The sequence below is a fragment of the Cibotium barometz genome, chromosome 43 (genome assembly GCF_041138505.1).
Source record: "Cibotium barometz isolate CiBa-2024 chromosome 43, ASM4113850v1, whole genome shotgun sequence".
Classification (NCBI taxonomy): Eukaryota; Viridiplantae; Streptophyta; class Polypodiopsida; order Cyatheales; family Cibotiaceae; genus Cibotium; species Cibotium barometz.
This window is the reverse complement of record NC_141088.1, coordinates 15,373,985-15,398,239: the sequence shown is the minus strand read 5'-3', so window position 1 is coordinate 15,398,239 and position 24,255 is coordinate 15,373,985. Positions and strand designations below refer to the sequence as shown.

The 24,255-nt window shown below is 45.1% G+C and overlaps 1 protein-coding gene across 1 annotated transcript in view; it reads right to left on the bottom strand.

The window, feature by feature from the left end:
• Positions 1 to 851: 851 nt before the first annotated feature.
• Positions 852 to 24,255, bottom strand: part of LOC147613580 (uncharacterized) — a 44,225-nt gene continuing 20,821 nt past the window's right edge. Inside the window, exons 5-8 of the mRNA XM_086781577.1 lie at positions 2,020 to 2,647; positions 1,834 to 1,905; positions 1,202 to 1,402; positions 852 to 1,077 (exon numbers count right to left, since the gene is read on the bottom strand). The gene's annotated coding sequence lies outside the window, so the exon portion shown is untranslated. The remainder of the gene's footprint in view (positions 1,078 to 1,201; positions 1,403 to 1,833; positions 1,906 to 2,019; positions 2,648 to 24,255) is intronic.

The following is a 24,255-nucleotide window of genomic DNA, read 5'->3' as shown; positions in this document are numbered from 1 at the left end:
GTTCAACTTGACATTTACAATGCTCATGATAAGTTTGTTTTTGCGAGGATGGGCTTAAGCAAAAGGCACATTTTAAACTGTGATTCCATTTCCAAGGGACATATTTTTTGAAACCCCAAGTGAAGACCAACCCATATGAGATGAATCACACAACACATCAGCTCAGTAGAACCAACCTACACTAAGTCTTCAAGTACGAGGACCTTCAAAACAACCATACTATACTACCCGTTGTTGGAGTGCCTCAAAAAGATTTAGCACGTACGAGATTGGTACACATAGCTCAAAAAAATTCTTACGAGTCTCGTAAAACGTCTTTAGTAATAATAAGTGATGGTAGGCTCCTAGTGGGCCCACTGGTAGCGCCCATTCCTACCCGAGTGGCATGTAATCTCAGTACCAACTATTTAAAAGTAGTATAGCAAATAAGAAGGTCCTCTAGAGATTGTGTAAATGACACTGGTTAGTAGACACTCCACACCACAGAGCACTGAATGATACTTCAGATCAAGATCCTTTACTCGTTTGCAACCTAAAGAACTCTATTCAAGAGCAACTTCACTTCACACCATTACAGATCTAGCTTAGTGGCATTTAGGTTGAGATGGAAAGACATCTACAAGGGAACGATGGGCATAGAACTATCTCCATATCCATTGAGAAGAATGGATGAAATTGAAAAATATGTGGCATCCACTAAAGTTCAATATTTTAGGATCAAATTGAAGTAATGCCAAAAGAATCTTAAACAAACTAAAAACACTCGTAAATACAATCAAAGCACCGTTTACACAGGAGGGAAGGAGATTTAAGATCTTGCACCCACATATACGTCATTTGAAAGGACGGCATTTTGAAATGGCATGTGGAAATACTCTATAACATGTAACTCAAATCCTGAGGTGACATAAATCGATAAAAACGGCAGCCATCAATACATAACCTGCTTGCAGGACCAAAACCCAACATTTGGAACACCCTCATACTTTCAGGAGAACCAGCATCTGTAGTGGACTATCATTTTTGAATTCTCTACCCATGGTTGGCCTAAACCTGCCCTCCAAAGGCTAGATGTTGCTGAGTAAATTATCAGATCAAATAGTAAGTATCTTGTAAAGATCATTCATGTGCATTGAGAAAAGGTGCACATTGAAAAATATATCAGTTACTTCCTCGCTGGGTTTAGTCCTCTTGGTTGTACCTTGTTCTATCAGTTACTTTGACCAGGAGGCAAAAGGCTTAAAGTTATATCAGGAAGCCTCCCTGAGGATCCTTCTTTGAGAAAATCTGAAAACCTTTAATTCTAGTGTCCCGCAAGGCACTTCAGATATCAATGCAGAGAATTCTCAAGGGAGAGACTACAAGCTGCAATGACCGCCCTCCTCTCCCTGTGCAATGAATGCTGTGGTCAAACTAGTCAACACACAATGTGGGTGAAAAGCATTTCAACCAATGTAAGGGAAAAAAATTTAGTGTATAAATTTGAAACAGTTTGAAGCAGAGATGATTGCAGAAACATGTAGAGTTTCTTTGGAGTCTGGAGACCTTCAAGTAGAGACATGGGCCAGTATTCTGCAGATAGTTTACGGGGGCGTGGAGTGTTCTCTTGCCTTTCTTGCACAATCTTCCTCATCAATCCTATGGGTCTAAAAGGAGGACAATACTCTTGCAATGGAGAAGGGACGTGGATTGATAAATGTACTAGTCAATGTTGGTAACATCCCCTCTCCAATGCAAGAGACTTGTTCCTTACAGTAGATACTTTATTGCGAAGTACAGTCTCAATTTCATATCAAATGATATCCTTAATAGAAAAGACAAACCCTTTCATACCTTTATATTTCCCATATTTGTTGGTGTGCCAGGCTCAGAAGTGCAATAAAGTATCTTTGCAATGTAATACTCCTGTCAAGATCAATGTTCTGAACTGTAAAATGAAGTTGGGAAAAAAAACCACATTCAAATATATGAATTGTACAATGAAACGAGAAGAAACTCTGCACTTGTCTTTCCTCTTACCATGGTTACATGCATCCACAAGGTCCCGGGTCTTTGAAGACGATAATCTTGGCCTTCTGTTTCTGGTATACTGAAGTGATTTGTGCTGACAGCAACTGAGACAAGGATTCAAGACCATAATGGCTGACAGCAACTGAGACAAGGATTCAAGACCATAATGGCTAAATGCTTTTTGACGTAATTGGCATTCAGCCTTCACTGCCCCTGTAATTAGTTCATCTAGAACAAACCTTTTCTTCTGATCTTTGCATGTTTGAACTTCACCATCTTTCATTGTGCCCTCAATACCAGATAGAAAGGTGTGCTGATACTGAACTCTTTCAGAGACAAATAAGAAAGGGTGGAGTCTTCTGTAGCTGTGCTGATATTTCTGCACTTTGTTCCCTGTCTTGACATCTCAGTGGCAGCATGCTCTTGGTTTGTTACTTCTGCAGTAGGAAAATCTTGGCCTGCTTTAGATGACAGTAAGCTATCTGGTGGAGGAGAATTTGAAAGCATTCTAGGCACTTCGGCAGTTCTAGATGTATCATATGGCTCAACTGATGGCATCAAAGAGAATCCAGAAGTATTCAAACCAGAACCACAAAATTCCTTATCGCTGCTCAGTGGACTTCCCTCGTTATTCTTCCTGAAAGTTGACACACTATTGCTAACTAAATCATCAGTGCACTGGTTCATGTAACTATCATGCTTTTCGTTCCTGCATTTTGTTGATTGCATTGATTCCATTTCATGGTCTTTTTGTCCCAACCTAGTTGACCATGAAAAATTGTCCCAGCAGACCTCATCTGTCAGTAAAGATTCTTCCTGGAGTACAGAAGAGACGGGGCTCCTCTGAGGTGAGAATGTGCCACTTGTCTCATGTGAAGGAGACAAATCCTTCTTACATCTCGTAATCTCTCAATACCACATTTTCCACTGTCATTTTCACTAGATATATATTGACGCATTGAAGCCATATCCAGATTCTATGCTTCAGGCTCTAAAACATAGGTAGAACAAAAAATCTCTCCCCCCCCCATTTGTGTGCGTGCGCGTGCGCGTGCAAGCATGAGATTTGACCGCATCATTTACACACATCTCGTTCAGCTACCCACTACTAGGACCTGGCTACTCTCCACAGCTTTCCACAAAGCTTCACTTTTGTGTTTGATTCTTCATATTTCAAATGTTTCTTAGAAATCATACTTACGATGCTTCTTCTTCCTCAATCTAATGTTCTCCGTTGCAATTGCTCGCTTGATTAGTGCTTCTAAGCTCTTAGTTTTATGCATAGGTTCATAATGTTGAATTCTTATGTTCTTTATTCCGTTCATTTTTAATCTACATAGTGTAGACAGTCTTTGAGATTTTTCTTCAATTTTGTGTAGCAACTCCATCAGTGTCCAGAATCCCTGCTTAAACTCGTCCAAAAAATCTTCATTGCTCTTGAAATCCTAAAACCTCTTAATGAAGGTTTTCTTTATCATCTTATAGGTAGAGCTCCTCTTGGGTGACATAATATTATTTTTAAGCTTTCTTCCCTAGGGTTCCGACGGTGGATTCATTTTGAGAAACCCAGCCGGCACATGTCACATGTCATCCGGATAGCTGGGATAGCAATCAATATGCAGGTGAGAGAGAGAGAGAGAGAGAGAGAGAGAGAGAGAGAGAGAGAGAAGGGCACTGTCTATTTCAGATGTCCAGTATATTATGAGATAATGAGGCTGATTTCATTGCCTCCTCCAAGAGGGTTGCCGTCCACTAACACAATACATGGATTATCGAGACCAAAGTTAGGCCTCTATCTACCGGAGCTATGTCGCCACAAGGATACTCTGCACCTACCGGAGGTATGTCGCCTCTATCTACCGGAGCTATGTTCCCACAAGGATACTCTGCACGGGACTTGAAATATTAGGGCCCACCAATCAAACTCCTGTTATGATACGTGCTTCAGTCTAATTTATTAAAAAGTAGTCGTTAAACATGTCATCAAGTTTCAATATTGAAGTTTCGGGGAGAAGAAAGTTGACATGTTGACTTGTAGCACGCTGCAACAAGACACGCTATAGGCAAAGGCTCCTGGCGACCAGTAGGCACCGCAATCTGACATGCTGATGTGATGGTTTGACATAAACATTAAAGGCAGAAGGAAATATCAATGCTTTATACTTCATAATGCAGAAATAATAAACAGCAATGCATTTGAACTTGGAAAAACATCTACCCATGTCAAGGATAGGGAATTGTGCCATGTGAACGTCAGCACAACATATGCTAACAGTTTCTCAACCATTTACTTATAGCTAAATAACTGTCGCTTGAAAGGAGTCTCACTACCAAAGAAGAGTGAACTCATCAAACACCAAACTAGTAGGAGAGAAGGCACTGCCATACTTGTGATTACTGGTCATGTTTTCTACTCTAAAATTTCTTTGGAACTTTCATAAGAGCTTTGTGAGAACTGAAGTTTGAACGTTTTTTAAATCCTTACCCCTTGTAGGGTAAAATAATATGCTTGTAAACATGATCTATAGCTAAGGCACAAGAAGAAAGTAAAATGTCTCAGGTCTTCCGTTCCAGTGCTAAAACAATAGAAATATACTCACATTTTCTTGCAATGTGTGATGCAATATCTTATTTTGGAGATTAAAAAAAGTTACGATTGGGTTCTTGATAGGGGAGGACATACACTCATCGCTCTTGGCACCTCCAAATCTGATCATTGCCCAGAGGCTAGGCCCCTCAAACGTGGAGGTTGGGCCTAACAAACAAAGCAAAGACTAGACTAGTCACCAAAAAAGTGAAAAAAAAAAACGACGTTGACTTGCATCTGTTTTTTAAACCTATAAAAGCAAAAGTGCACGTTCACTAACGTTTCCAAACGTTAGTGAACGTTCCAAACGTTTGGAATGTTTGGATTACATCCAAACGTTGTTTGGATGCAACTATGCCATACATCTATCACCTATCGTGAAAGCTCTACATCGGAGTAGAAATGCTTAGAAATATGCACAAGGAGTAGAATCATGGTATCCCAGATCTGTAATACATAAACCCACTAGGAATCAGAATTGAGATCATATTCCAAGTAGTATCATGTATGACATATGCCTATAGTCTTATGATTTCAAATTTATCCATGATCCATCTCACTTTCATCTATGTTCATTGTTTAATTATTTTATCTGATATTTGCATTTGCCATTGTCACTTGTGATTTGTAAGTTGTGCAAAATTGAAATTAAAGGTTGTATAGTATTAGTAAGTGCTTTAATGTTCATTGATCTTCATATTTCAAAATTTTATAAGTAAACTATAAATTTTGTATATATATATATATATATCAGGGGCAGAGTTCACTACGTTTGGAATCTTTTCAGCACATTTTCCAAACGGTTTCCAAACGACCTAAACGTATCATTCACTACATTTGGAACCACCTTGATGTATGGAGATCTCATGACTTTTTTGATGGCCTGGGGAGTGTGGCTTCCACATTGCAGCATGTCAGTGATTTTTACCACATGATGGCCTTACTTAGGAGACAGAAGGTCATTGACCATGAGAGGGCTATCAGATGTAGGTTATCATCATTACAGAGGGAACATGAAAAGCACCTGATGCCCAATGGATTGCAGATACCTTATGAATTGTTAGGGCTGAGCTTCAACACTCCGTGGAGTAGAGAGCTGAGTATCCTTACCATGCCAAGGAGTCATTTCAGACTCAAATGGGAGGGAGATGCAATAAACACTTCTTTGCTACTCATGGTCCATCTCATAGCAGAGAAAGTGTCACTGTTGTAGGATACGTAGGGCGCACTTCACTCGGATCCTGTCATGGTGAGGCGGATTGCCTGACTTTTATTGTCGCCTTCTTACTGTAGAGCCCCATACACCCCAGAGGGATAGAGCCAACAAAAGGTTTGGGTGATCACGGAGGACATGTGTACTTCACTTGATGCCCCCTTTTCCTTTGAGAAGTTAAGGTAGGCACTCCATGCATTACCTGAGGGTAAGTGTCCAGGGGATGATGGCCTCTCACCCACCTTTTTGTGACACTTTGGGATGAATTTGGAGAGGATATCACTATGGCCCTTAAAGAAATGTGGAACACATGGATGATACCTCCTCCTCTTATTGAGGGTCTTATTTTCCTTATCGTAAAAGGTAGTGATAAGACGAATATTGGTCAATGGAGACCTATCATATTATTTGGGATTACTTATAAAATACTTGCCAAGGCAGTAAGCATGAGGTTGCAACCGGTTTTGTAGGATGTGATTCATGATACGTAGAATGGGTTCCTTCAAGGAAGAAGCATCTTTGATAATATCTTCTCTTTTTGGGAGCAAATGGGCTAAGGAAAACTGCTAGATTTTTGTTTTTCGGGAAAAAGTTCCTTCTATTAGTTAATGAAAAAACAACCACAAAGGGCTAGATACAACCACGAGGTGTAAATATAAACTCGTCTCATTTTAGGGCGGGAATCAAGTGATCAAAAGGAGAAGAGACTTCTCCTCCAGCTGGCCACTGTGTGAGGAGAAGGCTATTTCATACAAGGGGAGGGGGGGGGGGGGGGTGGGGGAAACAACCACATAGGTGGCCTGTAATGCCAAGTGGGGTCACCACCTCTATGAGAAATGGGCCAAGCCTCCAAAGCGTCAAGAAAGCTTCCCGTGGCTTCCGCATGCGATCAGAACCTCCCTATAACTTTCCCCCATTGACCGTGGAGGGTGTGAATGATATCGAACCATATGCTCTTGATGGACTCAACTGGAGGAGTGTGGGTACCCTCAATGGCCTCATTGCATCTAGCTTGCCAAATCTGCCACGCTGCTATGCTATTGCAAATCTCCCATCTCTAGCATGAGCCTGGCCGCCAGTCGTTTGTTGGTGGGGTTGTGATTGGTACTGCTGAAATACGATGGTGAGAGACGTGAAGGGCTAGTCCTCCCCCATCCTCCTCATAAGCCTTGACCACTCCAGCCTCTGTGGCCCAAGCGACAGTGCCCCATGTAATGATCTGGGACGGTGCCCTGTTCATAGTGAAGATGCAGAGAATCCACTGTCGAATCTGTTGAGCCTTCAGGCAATCCCAAAGACAATGTCGCTGAGACTCCTGAGGGTGGCCGCACCGCGGGCAAGCTGTCGGCCGACCTCCATCTGCTAGCCAAGTACCGATTGCTAAACTCTTGTGTGCCGTTAACCAAAGAAAGAAGGTCGAAAGCTGTCCCAAAGCCTCTTCCACAAATCTGAAAGGAAGCACTGTGAGAGGCCCTGTGACTGCCAATGTGCTGCTGTTGGGGTGCCAATTATCTCTGGCATCTGGATCTTGCAACCTAGCCGCACTATATATGCAAAGAAGGGGGCATCGAGAGTCTCCTCCCGTTCCGTGGGGTCATACCAGGTCCACTCTTGTGGGTCCCATTGTAGGGGCGTGAGAGGTCGGCACTCCCATATCCATAGCCGCCAAAATCTCTCCCTGGCCACCTTGGTCGATGCTAAGTTGTCAGACGTTATCTTGTGAAGTCCAAGCACTATCTTCCCATTGATGCTAAATGGGTAGATGAAGAGTTCTTTAGAGATTGCCCGCATTTGCTTCAAACGTATTTGGATGCTTTTCAGTTGCGGACAACTGTTTAGAAGCCCCGCGCCCGGGGAGGATGTCACCATTTGGCCACCCAATTGGTCCACCCGTGCTTTCTCATTATGTATGTACATTGGACTGGCATCCATGGCAGTTGCATATGTCGGGGATTGATGCCACTCATGTCATATTGTGGAGTTGGCTTTCCACTAGGACTTGTGTCTGTGTGTACATGCCTGGAAATGCCTTGGTGTTCCATTGGGTCTGGTACCTCATGACTTGCTTGGAGCACGTCTATTTTGGTATAGTCTTGTCAACAAGGGTTGTCCATACTAATGCTTCATTGCATAGCATCTTTATGTGCTTGCCTGCAGTTGGAATTGCATAGTTTTCATGCTTGCGTGACCAATGTGTAGTTATAGGTAAGGGACGCCCGCCCGTGAACCGTGCGTGTGAAACTGTCCGCTGACATGCTTATGTGGCATGTGTGACAAGTGGTAAGTATTGGTCAAAAACCTAGCCTTAGGAATTAGCATTAATTTATAAGTGAGTGTGTACACACTTCATTTTGCTGAAAACCCTAATTTTAGCCTTCCTTTCTCAAGTTAATCATAGGGGAAGCTTTTCTAGGGTTCCCTTCATCCTATTGAAGACTTTTGTCGCGAAGGATCGTGATAGATTGAAGATTTCAACACTCCAAACGCTTCCATCGTGAAGACTTCTGCTGTCACTGACTCTACTTGCAATTGGTAAGCTTTGATGCTTAAATATGGAAGCAAGTAATAGGAGGGAAGAGTAGGACTCCATATTCACATACCCTGTGTAGTGTTCTCTTGTCCTACATGCTCTCTTACAGATTGTTGCTACCATGTGTTGGTGGATCAATAGACAGCACATGGTACGGAACATGGACACTTGAGAGGGTAGTGTGAGTTGCTAGTCTACATCGACAACCACATTGTTTGCAGTACTGTATTCATATGCATTGGTATGGAAATTTGGTCGGAAATGTCCATGATACTATGTACTTGATTCTCCCAAGATCAATATACTTTATTTGAGGGAGGGCCCGTCCGTTTCGGCTCATTGTGGGTCTCTTGTCAATTCAACAAATTACTTCTTGTATTGAGCATGTTGTCCATTAAATATTGGTGTATTTAAGTGTATTGATTAGCATTGTGTTCAACCAAGTTACACCTCACACATACGTTTATGTTCCTCTCAAATTGCTTTGGAGGAGTTTTGCTTGGTTGGAGGGACTCTCATTAATTGACATAAGTCAGTTGGCTTTTGGATTAGTGACTCCCAAAGAGTCAATTGGGTGTAGAGCTCAGGTTTACTTGGATTGACAGAGGTTGTTCTGCCAGATATTTGGGTTCCAAGTTGGGATTGATAATTCGCATGCACAACAATTTGCACCAGTACTTATGAGCATTAGGAAGAAATGTAAATCGGCCTTGGTCTTCAAACAAAACCAAAGGGCGGTGCGAAACAAACACTCACACACAAAACACTCCAATACCTTTGAAGACCTAGAATAGGAAAACAAACTGGGGGAGCTAGAGTGCTCCTGCAAATAGTATACGAACACCGATTTGCCCCAAAACGCAGTGGCGCTCCATGCGGTATTTCTTTAATTGATTATAAGAGCTTTGATTACAATAAGGCTAGAAACTCAGCTGTCACAGTAGAATTCCTAAAGCCTGCAAAGACTTTGCATCATGGCTTCTTGTTCACTCGGCATCCACAAACAATTCTAGCTATCGTTCACATCAAAAGACTTTCACATTGAGTCCTGCATACATAAGCTTTCTCCCATGATCAGGGCTGCCACAACCATCCATAGTCTCTCACCCTATGAACAGCATCACACCTTGACACATCCAGTGCTCCTGCATCACAACAAAGACTCCAAAACTATTTTCCAAAAGAGAACTCGCATCATAACAAAGCATACCATACAGTCGACACACATGTACCAACACTCTCTGCCTTTCAAGGGTACAATCCATCTCAATCATGGATTCTCGAACCCTTGTCCAATCAGTAGCAAGGTTGTACCAAACATGTGTCCATTCCTGTATCCACTGCCTGCATGTGACTTATCTCCTGGAGAAACCATAAACACATGTTTCCTCGAGAAACCTACAACCTGTTTCTGCATGAAACCCTTAAGCATGTTTCCCCTTGAAACATTTGTCATGTTTCCACACAGAATCATACATAGCAGCATTCAAAGACAGTGCCAACAACGGCATACATCCAGTGACATGTTTCCTCATGAAACATCTAGAAACATAGATATGCCCATAGCTCCAAGTCCCTCTGTTCCTTTAAAGCAGGAAGAAAACAATATGCTCCATGAACATGCCCCCATGCGAGCTTGCATCACTTCCATGCAAAGAAACACATCCAGGTGACCCTGTACTTGCAGCTAGAAACCCATGCACACAGCTGTACTTGCAACCAACCAAAAGAGCCCATAAACAGTTTCAAAAACAGTCCTCTGGTCCTGCAGTTCTGCCCGCCCCCCTTCCAAACAAGAGAGAGAGAGAGAGAGAGAGAGAGAGAGAAGAGCCTGTTCAACTCTGTGTGCTGGCCTGCAGTCTGCCCATTCCCCCTTCCAAAGGAGAGAGAAAATGCAGTTCAGCCCTGCCTCCATGCTGACCAGCCCACCAGCCTGTTGCAACGAGGGAGAAAGCGCGTGTGCCCTGGCCCCTGTTCAGTCCCACCTCTTGCCGTACTGCACCTCCTGTAGCCACCGACCATGAGAGAGAGGGAGAGCACCTCCAGCCTTGCGCTTCTTGCCCCTACAATCCTGTGTTTTTCTGCAGCCCACACCAGTCGCCAGCCTGTTGCAAAGAGGGGGAGAGAGAGTGCCGCACAGCCCTGCTTCTCAGTTCAGCCCACGTGCTTTTAAACCTTTGTCTCCTCCAAATCCCTTTATCCCCATGGGTTATGATAAAGGACTTTAATCACTTGGCCCCAAACTGGTGCCATTCACACTGTCCACCATGTCCCTGTGCACACTTGCATACTGTCAAGAGAAAAACACAGGGTCGTAACATACCCCCCTCTTGAAAAATGGCAAGCGTCCTCGATTGCACTCAATGGCAAAGCAAGGCATCCAATGAGCAAAGACGCCCCATATGACAAAAGCAATGGCCTTCAAGTGCATCTGGGTGATGAAACAATCATCCTGCACAATATGGCCATGTCAAATCCCCACGGATCCCCTCGTGATCGATCTTGGTTCGAAACTCGAATCCTGCAAACAGACGAACAAACAAACAAGCAAGGGGGTGCAGGCCTGACTCACCTCCCAACCATGACAGCCGTGGGCGAGCCCAAAGTCTTGGCTGTCCCCACCGAGCCACGAGCTGAGCTAACTAGGTTGACGTACCGACCAATCTCCTCCTCGCGACGTCCCATACCGCCACGAAGCTGCCCTCGCGGGCCTCGAGACTATTGTCGGCCTCGGCTGCATAAAGCAGGTGCACGTCTGCACTAAATCCAGGCTCCAAGACCATAGAGCTCTCGCCCGTCCATACTTGGGTGCCCGCCCGTTAGTATTTCCCTAACTCAGCTCGTCAATCAACCTGCCTAGTTCCAAGCTTCCCCAAGCCTCGAAACTAGTCTTGCATGCGTACAGCACACGGTAGATACGCATTGTGCACATGACATACTCCCCTTTCTCTAAGAGCTCACTCCTGAGCTCACTAAAAAGCCAGGGTAATCTCTCTGAAGAGTAGTCAATGTCTCCCATGTAACGTCCTTCTCAACACGATCCTTCCACTTGATCTTGTATTCCGTGATAAGCGTATTACGCAGTCTTCTTTCACGAAATCCGAGAATCTTTTCAGGTTCGTGCGGAACAAATGTCATGTCCTCGACATCTATAATTTCTTGTGGAGTAACTAACTGATCTGCTCCACCCAGTACTTCCTTAAGTCCACTGACATGAAATACAGGATGAACTTTCACATGAGAAGGCAAATCCAATTCATATGCAACCGAACCAATCCGTCGTGTAACACGAAATGGTCCACAGTATCTAGGGGATAATTTCGGAGATCTACCTGTCCGTAAAGTCTCGGAATCTTTCGGAACTCGCAAATACACCATCGTTCCTTCAGAGAACTCTCTAGGTGAACGATGTCTATTAGAATAAAACCTGTCTCGGTCTTGAGCACTTCTAATAGATTCCTTTGTAACTTTTCCTGCATATCTTGCAAAAAATTACGTGCTGCATCATGCTGAAGTCCTGAGAATCCTACTGTAACAGGTGATCTAGGTTGAAAACCATACATAAGCATGAAAAAGACTAAACCCTGTACTCGTATGCTTAGTACTGTTATATGCAAATTCTAACATGGGAAGATAATCCTCCCATGAACTCTGTCTTTTGGATACATATGCCCGAAGCATATCCTCCAAAATCTGATTCACTCTTTCAGTCTGGCCATCAGATTGAGGATAATCTAAAGAACTCAAATTCAAAGTTGTTTCTAACTTCTCAAAAACAAGTTTCCAAAAATCACTCGTAAACTTAGAGTCCCTATCACTGACTATGTCCTGCGGTAACCCGTACAGTCTAAACAATTGCTCGATAAACTGCCGTGCTAATTGTGTAGCTGTAATAGTCTTCCGAGTTGGAAAAAATCTAGCCATTTTTGTCAAGCGATCTACCACAACCCAAATAGAATCGTGGCCTTGATGTGTTCTTAGCAATCCGATAATAAAATCCATGGAAATACTTTCCCATTTATTACCTCGGATTTGCAAAGGATGCAACAACCCAGCCTGTCTAATCTTCTACATACCCTTTCATCTTCGGCTAATAAAAAGTGTGTTTCACTAATGATAGTGTCCTGTGTACCCCAGGGTGTCCAACAGAAGGGGCGTCATGACACTCCTTAAGAATCTTGGACCTAATGTCCGGGATCTGTGGTACACAAATTTTGTCATTACGGAATAGTAAACCATTCTAAATCATCCACTGGCCTCCTGCAACCTGAATAGTAGACTGCTCAGTCATCGAGTCTTGATGAGCTCCCGTCCTGGATCTTCTGCCAAAATGGACCAAAATAACTACCAGTCCGGCAAAGCTCTCTCAATGACTGAAATAAGTCAGTAGAAATCTCGGTGAACGACAAAGTATTCAGCTCTCGAATTCGACTAAGCGCATCTGTAATATTATTCATGGACCCTTTTCGATAAAATAGGATCTCAAAATCAAAATCTTGCATTAACTCTGCCCAACAAGCTTTCCTTCCTCTCAAATCATCCGCATCACACACATACTTGATTGGCTGATGATCAGTCAATACCACAAACTTGGAGCTATATAAATAATGTCTCCAAACCTTGAGAGCGTGAATCACAGCATAAAGCTCCTTCTCAAGGGTTGGCCAACGAGATTGAGTGTCGTCTAGCTTTTTACTTTCAAAAGCAACCGGTCTACCATTTTGAAATAAAGCAGCCCCGATAGCATAGTCATTGGCATCAGTTTCAAGAACATAAGGCCGACTAGGATCAGGTAATGCTAAGATAGGTGCTTCCTTGACTTTATCTTTCAAAAGTCTGAAGGCCATATCCAAATCGTTATTCCAAGTGATAGACTGATTTGACTTACATCCACGACCTTTCAATAAGTCGGTCATCGGTAGTGTGAGCTGAGAGTACTCCCGTACAGATTTCCGAAGAAAAATAACAAAACCGAGAAAAGAACGAAGTTGTTTCACTGTTCGCGGTATAGGCCAGTCCAGAACCTTCTGAACTCGGTCATAGTCAATGCTCAATCCATCTGTAGTGATCTTGTGTCCCAAGTAAATGATGTCGGTCATAAAGAACTCACATTTACTCAACTTAGCATATAGTCGATTCTGTCTTAAAATAGCTAAGACAATCGTGAGGTGTCTGACATGATCCTCAAGAGTACGACTATATATCAAAATATCATCCAGAAACACCACCACAAATTTCCCCAAATGTTCACGAAAAAGATCGTTCATCATTTGCTGGAAAGTGGCTGGAGCATTGGTTAACCCAAAAGGTAATACGAGAAACTCGTAATGGCCATACCTAGTCTGAAAGGCGGTTCTTTCGACATGCCTTTCATGAATACGTATCTGGTGATAGCCAGTACGTAAATCTATCTTCGTGAAATATTTCGCTCCTGCTAACCAGTCAATCAGGTCATCTGATCTAGGGAGAGGATAACGGTTCTTAATGGTCAGCTTGTTCAATCTCTTGTAATCTATACACATTCTCCAGGTATTGTCCTTCTTTCTCCTAAGCAACACAGGTGCACCCCAAGGTGATTTACTTGGACGGATCTGGCCCATCCTCAAATAATCTTCGAGTTGTTTAGCCAACTCATCTTCCTCAGCTTGGCTCATCCTATAAGGTGGAATACTGACAAGATGAGCACCAGGGATCAAGTCAATACGATGATCTACTGCCCGTTCAGGTGGTAAACCCGATGGCAGTTTCTTGGAAAATACATCTTGAAATGAATCAAGTATCTTCTGTAATTCTTTGCTTTCAAACACACTTAATTCATTTACATCCATGGAAGGGATGAGAAAAGAAGAAAGTGGAATCAATACACAATGGAAAGCGGTATACAAAGAAGAATTCATTATATTTCCAAAATCAATTGTATTTACAAGAGGTCCCTGAGAGGGATGGATACAATCACCTAAAATACTATACTTGGTGTCCCTATGCTGAAAAGAAAAAATATGACTAGACCAATCTATCTGGACGTCAAGAGTCTTAAACCACTCAATCCCTAATAACAAGTCTACATTTTCCAGATGCATAACATAGCATTCCAGAGTATCTTTGTAGTTCTGAATCTGAATTGGAAGCATCTCCACCTTGCGATCCCAAACTTGCCTTCCCGCAGGTAGGCGTACCTCATAGGTATGGTCGCTGAGTGTCGTATCAAGACTCAATTTCTGCACAAGTTTGTAGTTAACAAAGTTATGCGAACTGCCAGGGTCTAAAAGAATGTGAATCTTATGGCCATTCACTTCCCCATAAACTCGGAGAAGATCATGCAAGCGAAATGCCTTAGAATTGAACAGACAATCAGAACAAGTACTAGGGCGAGAAAGTACAGTAATTGACGTACCTGTCAAAGACAACTGATTAGCTGCCTTTGGCTTGGGTCCTGCGTTTGACTTGGTACCCTTTTGCTTTGGGCACTCATTACGCATGTGTCCTTTTTCTTCGCAGATAAAACAACGTCCTTCCTTCTTGAGCTTTAAAGCCCTAAGCAGTCGTTTCTTCTTCGCTGGTGTCGAACTTGAATTCTTCGAAGGTTGGTCCGAAGACTTTCCCTCTATCGTGTTAGCCATAGGTGCGGTGAACTTTCTTTTATGCTTGTTCCCCTACTCGGTAACGGGTTTCGACTTGGAAGAGACCATCGTATCATCATAGATACAAGCTGAATGAATGGCCTCGTCCAATGTTTTACATTTGTTATTTTTAACCTGTAATCGGTACGAGTCTGGTAAACCAGCTACGAAAAACCCCAAAAGAGTAGTGGGATCCATCTTTGTAGCTTTCATCTGCAAGTCACGAAACTTCTGGAGGTAGACCTCATAAGTGAGGTGCTGCGAGGTCATGGTCAAAGCTGAAAACCGGACAACAACATCGTAATCGTCCTCTTTCTTGAGGAATTCTTTCTTAAAAACGTCTTCAAATTGTGCCCAAGTCGTTGGCTTCGGCTTGAGTTCCTTCCACCAAAGCAAAGCTTTGCCGGACAGGAAACCTACTGCTAATTGGATCTTCTTTCCATCATCATATGGATGAAACTGAAACTGAAAGTGAACTTGCCACTTATGTAGCCACGTGTCCACGATCTCCTTGGTTCGCTGCTTTTGCTCGCCCCCGAACGGTTCCGGAGTAATATTGGGGCCTAAAGCTAAAGCCAAGGTATCCATACCCGAGAAAGTAGAGAGGGTAGTGGTCAATAGAGCAATGGAGTTCTGCAAAGCTTGCATCTGGGCTGCGATTTGTGCCTGACGTTCCGAAGAAGCTTCGAGAGCTACTTTGAACTCTTGGAAATCTGATTTTGACACAAAATCGTCAAAAAGATCGGCATCGGTATCTTCCGTAGCCGGCAAGCCTTTGCGTTCCACGAGGGACTCCAACTCTGATTCTTGGGTCGACATTGGGAAGAGGGTACGTGGAGAGAAAATTCGATCTTTGCACAACAAAAGTGTGAGCAAACTTGAGAGCTTGAGAGCTTGAAAACTTGAGAACTTGAGAGATGTGTGGCAAGAAGCCCACTTGAGGGGGTTTATAAAGGTTTCCCAAAAGCCAAAAAATCTCCAAAAGCTAGGCTTAGCTTTTGCTTTGCTTTTGTGTCTTTTTTCTTATATATATATATATATATATTCTAGGTTCTTTAAAAAAAAATAAAACACCTTTGAAACCTTAGAGAGGGGTTCTTTTAAAACTTTGAAAAAAAATTTAAACTCCAAAAGAGAAAGCCCAAAAAAACGTGTGCTTTCACCTTTGTTTTTTTTTTTTTGTCCAGGATTAACTGGCGGCTCCTGGATTAGCTGCCGGCACATGCTGTTGACATCCCCGTCGGCGGCTGCCTGCGCGAGTCATCCTGCCGGCACCACCCTGCCTGCCGTCGGCTGCTGCCAGCAGCTGCGCTTCACGCCAGCCTGTGCCTACCACCGCCCGAGTATGCCTAGCCACAAGGCCACGTGGCCTAGGCGCCAACCTGCTGCGCATGGCCTAGCCTGGCCGGGACACCTGCGCTTAGGCTGCATAGGCCTGGCTGCCTGGCCGCCTGGCTACACAGGTACATGCGCCTGCCTGCCAGCCGCCGATAGCCAACCAACGTCTCCCGCCAGCGCACAAACCTGCCCACTTATAAGCGATCCAGCACTTCTCTCGCTCTCTCTCTCGTTCAACGAAAAAACAATGAAAAGCAAACATGCGTTTTTTTCTGTTTCTCTCCCTACAGTTCATGCGTATGACTGCACACACAAACATGCCTCTTCTTTGCAAAGCAATCAACCCTACTTAGACTACCACCTCCCATCAACATGGGTGTCTTTGATGAAGAAAAAACACATACTATTCTGAAATCTGCAGTATGCACAGAAAAAACAGCAAGTTTTTTAACACATATCGTTCTTCGACCTCTTCTTCTCTACCTACCGTGCTCTGATACCACTGTCAAATCCCCACGGATCCCCTCGTGATCGCTCTTGGTTCGAAACTCGAATCCTGCAAACAAACGAACAAACAAACAAGCAAGGGGATGTAGGCCTGACTCACCTCCCAACCATGACAGCCGTGGGCGAGCCCACAGTCTTGGCTGTCCCCACCGAGCCACGAGCTGAGCTAACTAGGTTGACGTACCGACCAATCTCCTCCTCGCGACATCCCATACCGCCACGAAGCTGCCCTCGCGGGCCTCAAGACTGCTGTCGGCCTCGGCTGCATAAAGCAAGTGCACGTCTGCACTAGATCCAGGCTCCAAGACCATAGAGCTCTCACAAACTTGCGAGACTCTCTATAATACAATAACTAACCTTGGCCACCCTTTTATAGGCTCTTGGCCGGTCATCGGGCGTCCACACTTGGGTGCCCGCCCGTCCATACTTGGGTGCCCAACCGTTAGTATTTCCCTACTCAGCTCGTCAATTAGCCTGCCTAGTTCCAAGCTTCCCCAAGCCTCGAAACTAGTCTTGCATGCGTATAGCACACGGTAGATACGCACTGTGCACATGACAGGCCACAACGTCACGTCAAAAACAACTCTTGCTTGTTCCTTCAGAACCTGTAGCAAAAGTCTAAAACCAAGTGGAAACATGTAACCTGTGTTAGCCAAAAACAAAACCTCCACATATGACATACATATCACAGTGGCACCCGGTTCGCACACCGCCCAGGCGGTCCAGTTCGATACGAACGGTTCTGTTCGATTTAGGTGGTTCGGTTCCGGTTCGGTCGAAGCCAGGTGACCGTTTTTCGATCGATTTTTTGGCCGTTTTTTGACCATTTTTCTCGCCGTTTCTTGGGCATTCTGGGGATTGTTTGAGGCTTAAACCTTTTGCCCTTTGCTTGCAATGTGCATGATGCATCATGCATCCTATATAATAGCCCCTCCCCCAACCCCATCCTCACAAGTTGCTCAACCCTCCCCTCAAATGCTCATTGCTCAAGATCAATCCTCTCCCTCGAGCTTTCCTTCAAGGCTCAAGCCTCTCTCCCCTCGAGGCTCTCTCAAGCATCTCTCTCTTCCTCAAGCCTCCCCCTCCCTCTCCCTCTCCCTCTCTCTCCCTCTCTTACTCAAGCCTCTCCCTCTTCCTAAATTTCTATGTTTTCGGTAAGTTGTAACTTCTCTAAGTTTTGCGTCTATCTGTATGTATGTATAGCAATATATATTTATTATTTATATTTTAAGTATTTTTTAAATGGACCGTATCTCCATCGTATTTTTTATTTTCAAAATTTAGCGGTGTGTTTCGAGACCGTATTCTCTCTCTCTCTCTCTCTCTCTCTCTCTCTCTCTCTCTCTCTCTCTCTCTCTCTCTCGTTTGGAAGGGAGGCGGGCAGAACTGCAGGAGGACTAGTCCACACCAGTCACCAGCCTGTTGCAAAGAGGGAGAGAGAGAGAGTGCTGCACAACCCTGCTTCTCAGTTCAGCCCATGTATATGAAGGGGGCTTGAATATTGTAGATCGGGATATACAATGTAAGGCATTGCTTTGCAAGCTATTGCTCAGAGCATTCCTCCCAAGGCACCAAGTCTTGGAAGTTTTTTTTTAATGTTTCACATTTTCGGTTGTACACTTTGTGGTGGTGGAGATTGGATGCTCGGTTCACATTTCAGTTTCACTGAGGTAGTGTATATAATAGCCTATAGGCCACCTTCTTCTCCACTTATAGCTCTTATCAGAGCATGGAGTGGCATGAACCTTTTTTGAGACAGAGGCTTCCTACATTAGTGGATGAGGGTGATAGACAACCCATTATGTGGAATGTGGAATGTGGAATGACCTTATTAGAGATGAGGCTGGATGACCTCTGGGTGCGTTTGGATATATGCAGTGGCTTGGCTGGGAGAGATGTGCATCGACACTTATTTCCTAGAAAACTTTTAAAAGTCTCCCTATGGATTGGAGACTTGTATCTACCCAGCACTTGAGAGGGAGTCTTAGACGAATCGATCAAAATGATGAAGCTATACCTCATGAGTGGATTACTGGCACATTTCACAATCAACATCATCCTAGGTAGTTGGGAGTTTTCTCTAGGACAAGAGTGCCATTATAGGTGTTAGCCTTGCTAGATCAGGATGAGAGGAGAGGAGGGAGATCATGCTTTTGTTGAAATGTGACACGATGGAGATTATTCCCGGCATTACCCTGAGGAAAGCAGTGGCATGTTGACCTTCCACTTGATAATGTGACCCATGGGTCTTAGTGGTTATGGTTGTATGGTGGATGTCCTATCAGATATCTTCATTGGGATTCTGGTGAGTGGGAGTGAATTGATGCAATCATTTTCAGCTACACTGTTCGTAATGCTAGGCTCCTTCTACTTGGGCAAATTCAAAGGACTCCTACTCTCAGGCCACATTGGGAAAGCTATAACATCACCCCATTGATTCAAAGAGATTTTGCCACAGACTTTGGCACTCATACAAGAGCAGCCAAATCTCTCACTTCTTTGGTTATTCTTACATGGTGGCCTTCCCACTGAGTAGTGGAGGGCGATTTTGGGAGTACATATGCCAAGTAGCTTCTGAGACACTCTTATGGCCACATGGGCTCATATATAGGGACCTTCCAGATCTGCGCATGCAAAACACGTTGTTTTCATGAGGGAGTGGGATCAAGGGATCTTTTTCTCAATGACGACTCTCTTGGCACCTTTGGGCCCCATATTGGTTGAGATCAACCTACATTTTGGGATGAGGTTTTGTTTTGCTCTGGCTTCCAGCCATGATTTTGTAAGGTTTATTCATACTTATTAGAAGTCTCCTTTTTGCAACCAAAAAAAAAAGGATAGGCAAAAAACTAGTGTATTTTGGAGGATGAGAATCATACACCAAAAGAGAGGGGTTTTGAGAAATGATGCAAATCAGAGTTAGAAAAACTCATAAACTTGTGATCTGAAGCTTGAAACCCCCAAAAAAACTTAATATGATTAGTGTTAATCACCTGCTTAATGACAGTAGGCTAAAACTGATGAAATGCTTGGTTCTCCTCAACTAGTGGATACTTTTCTTCAAGATTTGGTGCACCTACTCCTTGTACACCCAATTATTTATGGCTAAGAGGAATTTGATGAATTCGAATTGTAGGCACCGATTTTGCATTTGTGCTGTAACATGCAGCGGAAGTATTCGTATTGGAGGATCTTGTCACACAAATGCTCACACCGTCTTCTGTATCCTGAGTCGTGAGTTTAGCAATCCACTTTAATGACTTCAAACTTTAAAGAGATATGAGAGAGAGAGAGAGAGAGAGATGAGAACTGTACATCGTATGGGGTCTCGAATTACCCACTAAAGGGCCCCCTATCCCGTTACCGAGATAGTATTTGCTTTATTATCTTTAAAGAGACTGACGGTGTGACTGATGATAAGCCAAACGCAAGACCTCTGAAGACCAAGTGTTGGGCTGAACTGTACACTGCTGTAGAAGCACCAAAGATGTCCAATCTCTATGCACTCTTCCCAATGGAATGAGAAGGGGATGCAAAGCTGAGGCTGAGAGAGGGGCTGTTTGGGACTGTTCTAACTGAATATGAATGCTGAAAATGCTTATGAATGTTGCGTTTTACCTTCACCAACTGGCTCGAGCAAAACGATGAGATGATGAATGCTGAGAACTGTATGGATGCAGAAAACGCAGGATTTACAGATGGCTGAATGCTGAGAACTGCTGCGTTTGTTGATGGAGGGCTGAATGCACAAGTGTTGATGCTCCTCTTGCTGTAGGATGACACGCTTCTCCAAAACGCATGGGACTGAAGTGAATGCAAGGCTGAATATGATGTGCTTGAATGCTGTTGGCTGAATATGATTGAATGAATGAATGATGATGCAAGGATTCCATTTATATGGACTCATGGAACCAGTTGGCTGGCTACTGAGCTGGCCGACTACTCATGTCCAATAATAAATGCATAAATGTGTATAAAATGCTGAAAATGATGGGAAAATACCAAAAAAAATCCTAGTAAATATCCTGATAAATACTGGATGATATCTGGGGTTCCTGCAATGGTCTAGATGCTATGCATGAATGATGTGCAATATGCAGAATGCTTTCTAATGCAAACCTTAAGGTTTCTACTAACTGTATATGCATGAATGTGTTTCTTTAAGTGGGTTAAGGGACTTAGATTGACTGACTAACTTGCTATGGCTGAGAATGACCTACGTAGCTCGTGCCTGACTTATCTTGGATTGAGGATTACAATGGGGTCACGACGTACGACAAATATCATCCTAAATGGTACTAACATTGTTACAATGTTGCACTGATGAGATGATGAGCCAGCTTGTCACCATGCACTACAGTGCATAGTGCATGTAACATGTACATTACATTTTTGCAGCGTCTTTTGAAGCCGTTTTTGCTTGAATTAGGTTGAGCCCTTTGATGTGGTGGAAGCCCTTTGAGTTGGCTAGTTTTCAAAGAAAAGCTCACAGGAGTGAGAAAAAAGTAGATTAGTGAAAGCTGGATGAGGGGAGAGAGATGGTTATGGCTAGTAGGGCTATAATTATGGCTTAATGATGATAGCTAGAGATAAAGGATCAACAGGCATGCCGAGTGGGTAAGCAGTGACATGTGGAGAAGCACCAAGAAACAGGCAGGGTTGACTGTTCCACGAAGTGCCGAGCAACAGTTTAGACGGCAGAGGAGGCTTGAAACAGCGAGGGGCACGAAGGAGAGGAAGTGCGGCAATCAAGAGGAGAGGCGGTGAGGAAGGCGAAGAAGGCAAGAGAAAGCAATGGTGGCTGGCATGTTGGGGGGGGGGGGAGGGGGGAGAGAGAGAGAGAGAGAGCAGCAACAAGGCGAGGGGAGGGGAGGGCACTGGCAGACAAGGGGCAAGGGAGACGGGAGAGCGTGGCAAAGGTCAGCACCCTGAAACAGGGCGAAGGGGCAAACATGGATGACTGGAGGGTGGTGCGGAAAAACAGGGGTGAAGGGGCGAACAGTGCGAATCTTTTGGGGAGGGGGGGGGGGGAACGGGTGTGCAAGGTGGTATTAGGTGTTGCAATTCTTTTGGATATCCTTAACCACCAATTTCTTCCTCTTAAAGAAAGCCTCTAGGTATCCACTGAAAAGTGTCAACTGGACGCCAAGCATAGTCACAGGGGACGGAAGGGACGGACTGTTGGAAAGGAGGGACGCCGAGTCGGGATGGTTCAGGAACGGGGACGGTAAGGGACGGTCGGACGTCCCCCTGGAGGTGTCCCTCACAAGGGACGGTGAAGGGGACGGCAGTAGGAACGGGGACGGCAATGTGGGGGGACGGCAGGGAGCCATTCTCCGCAGTCAGACTGGTTTCTTTTGGCCGTTTCTAGCCGTTTGCGGAGCCGTTTCTAGCCATTTGGCTTGGCTGTTTGGGGAGGCCTTGAGCCTTTGAGGCTTGGGCCTTGAGGCTTGGGCCTTGGGCCTTGGGCCTTGGGCCTTGCCTCTCTCTTGCCTTGAGGTTTGGCCTTTAGGCTTGAGCCTTGGGGCCTTGGGCCTTGGCCCTTGCCTCTCTCTCTCTCTCTCTCTCTCTCTCTCTCTCTCTCTTGCCCTTGCCTCTCTCTCTTGCCTATCTAATATCTATATAAGAACAAGGCTACAAGGCTACAAGCACACACACACACCTCTTCAAGTTTTCAAAGTTCAAGCAACTCTCTCTCTTTAGTCTCTCTCCCTCAAGCTTCTTCTAACTTAGTAACTTCCAACTTCCAAGCCTCTCACACAAGGCCCTACTCTCTACTATCTAGACTCTCTCTCTCTCTCTCTCTCTCTCTCTCTCTCTCTCTCTCCTCAAGCCTCTTGAGTCTTCCAACTTCCAAGCCTCTAGGCCTCTAGGCTCTCTCTCTCTCTCTCTCTCTCTCTCTCTCTCTCTCTCTCTCTCTCATTTTGTATCTACTTAATTATTAATACAATCAACCGTTAACGCCTTCACTCTTTGATTGGCGTATTTTGTTAATATGACTCAAAAGCTTACCATTTTATGTAAATTTGTGCTCATTTTGATGTACTTCCAAAGTAGAATAAGTGTAGAGTAGAAAAACTTTTAAAAAAAGTATTTTTTGAGTGCCATTCCCTCCCCTGTCCCCGTCCCCGTTCCCTATTTATGGCCGTCCCCCGTCCCGTCCCCGTCCCCCGTCCCCTGTTCCTTGTGACTATGATGCCAAGTAAGGTTGAGGTGTTGGAGGGGGAGGTTTGTTACTGGTTATGGCCAACCCGCTGGCCACGTAGGCTGTAGTATCATCCACAAACTCCACATCCAAGAGCTCCTCCAAGAGTGCAGATAGGGAGGCTGAGGCCTTGGATACCCATGCCTTTTGCTCTTATGGAGAAGCTCATCACCTCTGCAATGAAGAGGAAGAGAAAAGGGAGCCAAGAGACAGGTTTGGCGCACGAAGTGGGAGATAGGATAAACGCTCCCCGCAGGTGCCTTGAATGAGGACCTAGCTGTGCGTTAAGAATAGAGTACGGAGATGCCGTAGATGTAGGCGGCTAAGAAGCCCATCGCACCGTGGTGGCCTCTAGAAAGCTCCAATCAACACAATCATAGGCCCTCTCAAAGTGGAGGAGGACTGCCATATCTTCCGACCGCATATGTGCCAAGGGGGTCGCCTGTTCCCCCGCCTCCTTCCTCGCCTCCTCCCCCGCCTTCTCTCCCCCCCCCGCCTCCTTCCTCGCTTCCTCCCCCGCCATCTCTCCCCCCCCGCCTCCTTCCTTCCTCGCTTCCTCCCCCGCCATCTCTCCCCCGCCATCTCTACCCCCCCGCCTTCTCCTCCGCCTCGCTTCTCTCCCCCCGCTTCTCTCCCCTGCCATCTCTACCCCCCCGCCTTCTCCTCCGCTGCGCGGCTCTTCCCCCCCGCCTTCTCCCTCACCTCCCCTTCCGTCTCACCCCTCCCCCCACCGCTAGCTCCCCCCGCCTCAGCTCCCCCCTCCCCCCCCCCCGCTCCGCCCCCGCTATCCTCTCACCTTCCGCCTCTCCGTTTCCTCGTAGGGCTATGTCCCTCCCGTTGGTGACCCCGGTTTCTGGCCTTTTTCCCTCTGGAGGACTCCATGGAAGCCGCTCCGACTACCCCTGCCGATTCCGGTCTCCGTCTGGAGTTCAAAGTTGCAGATCATCAGTTGTTTGTTTCCACAGCATCCGCTCTTGAGGCCTCCTCGGTCTGCAAGATAGTGGGTAGCCGTCCGATGCGGAGAGAGCTTCGCGACCTTCTGCAAGGCAGCCTCGTTGGCGTGCCTGCCAAGATCGTCAGCGTCGATTTTTTGGGACGTGGCTACTATCAGGTGGATTTCGAGTCCCCCCAGGCAGCTCAGATGGTGCTGGCTCGGAGCCCCATTGCCCTCCGCTCATCCCGGGCGTTCCTGGCGCGATGGACTCACGGTTTCGACCCCGCTTCTGACCCGCTAGTAGGCACGAC